The 4675-nt window shown below is 40.1% G+C and overlaps 1 non-coding gene across 1 annotated transcript; it reads left to right on the plus strand.

Annotated features, from left to right (window-relative positions):
• The first annotated feature begins 3098 nt into the window (after positions 1-3098).
• On the plus strand, positions 3099-3205 carry LOC133086447 (U6 spliceosomal RNA). The gene has a single exon (XR_009700202.1). It is a non-coding gene; the product is annotated as a U6 spliceosomal RNA (small nuclear RNA).
• The last annotated feature ends 1470 nt before the right edge of the window (positions 3206-4675 follow it).

Genomic DNA, 4675 nt, shown 5'->3' on the forward strand with positions numbered 1-4675 from the left:
AAAACTGCAACTGAAATGCAAAAAAAGATTTGTGCAGTGTATGGAGAAGGTGTTGTGACTGATCAAATGTGTCAGAAGTGGTTTGTGCAGTTTTGTGCTGGAGATTTCTCGTTGGATGATGCTCCATGGTCAGGTAGACCAGTTGAAGTTGACAGCGATCAAATCAAGATATTAACTGAGAACAATCAATGTTATTCCACATGGGAGATAGCCGACATACTCAAAATATCCAAATCAAGCGTTGAAAATCATTTGCACCAGCTTGGTTATGTTAATCTCATTGATGTTTGGTTTCCACGTAAGTTAAGCGGGAAAAAAAACCTTCTTGACCGTATTTCCACATGTGATCCTCTACTGAAACGTACAAAAACGTTCCGGTTTTAAAACAGTGGATACTGTACCATAATGTGGAACGGAAGAGATCGTGGGGCAAGTGAAATGAACCACCACCAACCACACCAAAGGCCGGTCTTCATCCGAAGAAGGTGATATTGTGTATATGGTGGGATTGGAAGGGAGTGCTCTGTTACGAGCTCCTTCCAGAAAACCAAACAATTAATTCCAACAAGTATGGCTCCCAATTAGACCAACTGAAAGCAGCACCCGACGAAAAGCGTCTGGAATTAGTCAGCAGAAAACTCATAATCTTCTATCAGGATAACGCAAGACCGCATGTTTCTTTGACAACCAGGCAAAAACTGTTACAGCTTGGCTGGGAAGTTCTGATTCATCCGCTGTATTCACCAGACATTGCACCTTCGGATTTCCATTTATTTCGGTCTTTACAAAATTCTCTTAATGGAAAAAATTTCAATTCCCTGGAAGACTGTAAAAGACGCCTGGAACAGTTCTTTGCTCAAAAAAGATAAAAAGTTTTGGGAAGATAGAATTATGAAGTTGCCTGAAAAATGGCAGAAGGTAGTGGAACAAAACGGTGAATACGTTGTTCCATAAAGTTCTTGGTGAAAATGAAAAATATGTCTTTTATTTTTACTTAAAAACCCAAAGGAAATTTTTGGCCAACCCAATACATACACATATACGTGTGTGTGTGTGTGTGTGTGTGTGTGTGTGTGTGTAGTATAGGTGTGGGGGGTGTATATATATTCCATAGCTTCATCCACTTCCTTCCTTCCAATTTTTTATTAAAACTACCCAATCATAACCTCCTTGAGGTCAGTATCCATGTCTTTACTCCTTTGTATCCTACAAAGCACTTACCACACACGTTGTACATATACATACTAAGTTATTATTTATTATTGAGGAAAAATCTTATCAGCTAGTAAAAGAGCAATGTGGAGATGTGGAAAAAAACACGTTTGAATTCTGGCTCCAGTGTTTAATAAGTGTGTGTCCTTGAGTGAGTCACTTCTCTGAGCCCTGCTGTGTGTGAAATGGTGATGTGGTTGGAAACAGCCTATGGGTGTGTATACTCTTTGCCCCAGGTACTCCGGTTCTAAGAATGTATCCTACAGGTTGTCATCTGAGAAAAAGAGGTAGACTGTAAACAAAGAAATGCATTTATTTGGGGTCTTCGAATTGCAATTTGGAAGCACAGATTCTGACAGCAACCAGAATAATGAAATGTCCTGTCTGGGGAGCAAAAAGTAGGGGTCTTAAAAGGAAAATAGAGAAATACATTTAGTTTACATAAGTTGTTTGCCAAGAACTATGATTGGACAGCATATATATATATAAAATATATATATATTTTTTTCCTGTAAGAATTTATTGGCTTGTCAAGGATGTCTCAGTAAAGGCACATTTCTACGCAGTTCTCAGGGATTACTTTCTCAGCAAATAGCTTCCTTTTTTTTTTTTTTTTTTTAAGTCAGCAGAGTCAGGTCAGCACAGTTCCCAGTTTAACAAGATGGGGTTCTAAGGTACAAAATGAAGTTACTGCTGACAACTCTTTCCAGAAGGTAAACTTGCATTATTAAGAAATAGTATATTTACAGGTTTATTCATTGTAGCATTGTTTGTAATCACAAAAGATTTTAAGTAACCTAAATGCACATCAATAAAGAACTGATTGGGACTCCCCTAGTGGAGCAGTGGTTAAGAATCTGCCTGCCAATGCAGGGGACATGGGTTCGATCCCTGGTCGAGGAAGATCCCACATGCCATGGAGCAACTAAGCCCGTGCGCCACAACTACTGAAGCCCACACACCTAGAGCCCATGCTCCGCAACAAGAGAAGCCACTGCAGTGAGAAGTCTGCACACCACAACAAAGAGTAGCCCACATTCAACGCAATTACAGAAAGCCCGTGTGCAGCAACAAAGACCCAATGCAACCAAAAATAAAATAAATAAAAAATTTTTTAAAATAAAGAACTGATTGAATAAATTACAGCACATGCATACAATGACGTCATAAAAAAAGATTGGGGAAGCTCTTTTTGTATTGATATGGAACAATCTCTAAGATATATCATTAAATGCACATTTGTGTGTATAGCATACTACCATTTATCTTTAAAAGGGTAGGGAAAGAATGTATTCATTTACATATATATGCATAAGTTAGCTCTAAAGAAACAGGTAACGTTACATACCTGTGAAGTGAAATATCACAAGAAACTGCTAACATCAGTTGCCTGTGGGAAAGGTAGCTGAGAGGCTGAGGGACAAAGGTGGCAGGGGAGAGTTTTCGCATTATACTCTCTTGGACTTTAAAATTTTTTAAACTTGTGAATATATTTTCTATTTAAAAAGAGATAATATAATTTAAACTTAAGACATTAAAAATAAAGAAATAATGTTGTAAAATACCTAGCACATGGCTGACATTTAGATATCAGCCTCTGATACGCAAGTTATCTATCACTGCTGTGAGTAGTGATGTAAGTCTACTTGCTTTTCTCTCCAAACATTAACCTTGTTCCCTGTGGTGGTTATACCAATGAGTTGCACTAAGCGGGAGAATAAAAGTTGGAACATCAAATTCATGAGTAAATGAGAAATGGATTGGATACCTACCTTCATTTTCCCTAACCACTCCAGTCCATGCCTTTCCAAGGTAGCTCTCAACTTAGGGAGTCTGGCACCTGAGAGCTTCCCCAAGGTACATGAAGAGTTAAGAATATATGTGATGTGCTCGCTTCGGCGGCACATATACTAAAATTGGAACGATACAGAGAAGATTAGCATGACCCCTGTGCAAGGATGACACGCAAATTCATGAAGCGTTCCATATTTTTAAAAAAAAAAGAATGTATGTGATCACAGTGGCCAGCACATGTAGCTCAGTTTACACAGACCTGTGGATGCATCTTATAAAACTTTGGGATGTTACCAAAACTCAGGTCCGGCTGTTCACTGCTCAAAAACCAATACTCAAGAGGCAGGTGTTGGTAGAAAGGAAAGTTTGCTTTATTTATGAGGCTGGCAACTGGGGGAGAAGGTGGACTCATGTCCAAAGACCAATTCCCCCCTGCCGGCCAGTAGGCAAGAGCTTTTAAAGGAGAGTTTCATGGGTGTATAGATGGAGAGAGGCAGCTACATGTAGAACAGCATAGTCTGCTCTGACAATTGTCTTGAAATTAGTCATGCAGTGGTCTGATCAGCATCATGTCTGATTGTCTTAACTACCGTTAATCTTCAGTTCCAGGGTCGGTTTGTTCCCATTTCCTTGAGGCCAGTTCTTGGAATTGTGGCAGCTTATGTCATGGCTACAGTTTGGTCATCATGTAGTTAATGTCTTCCACCTGGTGGGGGTTTCAGTATCTACAAAACAGCTCAGAGAATATGGCTCAGAACATTATCTATAGCCCTCGAGAAAGAGCTAAAAGTCCTCGACTTTGCTTAATGACTATACTATTATTATTTTGTCCTGTTTGACTGCTTTTCCTTTGTTTCTGCATTTTCTCATTTCTCTGATTAAATTTATTTTTTGACTAAAGTTTTTTCTACAGACAAAAGGCAGGCAGAGGACATGGAGGGTGTCTGTCCTGGGAAGGCCCCATAGGGTCCTGCTCCATTTCAGGGACAGTATATTTGTAAAGAGATAACCTAGAAATAAGTGTCCAAATATTGTCCAATGGTTGAGGCAACTCAACTGCTGTTATTCAACCACAAGCATGATTTTTTTTTTAATTTTATTTATTTATTTATTTATTTATTTATTGTTTTTGGCTGTGTTGGGTCTTCGTTTCTGTGCGAGGGCTTTCTCTAGTTGCGGTGAGTGGGGGCCACTCTTCATCGTGGTGCGCGGGCCTCTCACTGTCGCGGCCTCTCTTGTTGCGGAGCACAAGCTCCAGACGTGCAGGCTCAGTAGTTGTGGCTCACAGGTCCAGTTGCTCTGCGGCATGTGGGATCTTCCCAGACCAGGGCTCGAACCCGTGTCCCCCGCATTGGCAGGCAGATTCTCAACCACTGCGCCACCAGGGAAGCCCCTCACAAGCATGATTTTTAACGAAGATGACTAATTCTTGTAACTTCCACAATTCAAGATGTCAGAGGCAGATGTACTATTCTGTGTTAGTTGATATTTGTGTTGCTGAAGGAATGATATTCCATCTACATCAGAGTTTTTCCTACTGTGGACCCCAGTGAAACCTCAGGAACATTAAATCCCATTAGCACTACTACCCACACTGGAGGGAGAATTGATTTAATTGGGAGTCAATACACATTTTATACCTCTTTGGGAGCAAAATCTCAGGACTTGG

This window comes from Eubalaena glacialis, chromosome 2 (genome assembly GCF_028564815.1).
Source record: "Eubalaena glacialis isolate mEubGla1 chromosome 2, mEubGla1.1.hap2.+ XY, whole genome shotgun sequence".
Classification (NCBI taxonomy): Eukaryota; Metazoa; Chordata; class Mammalia; order Artiodactyla; family Balaenidae; genus Eubalaena; species Eubalaena glacialis.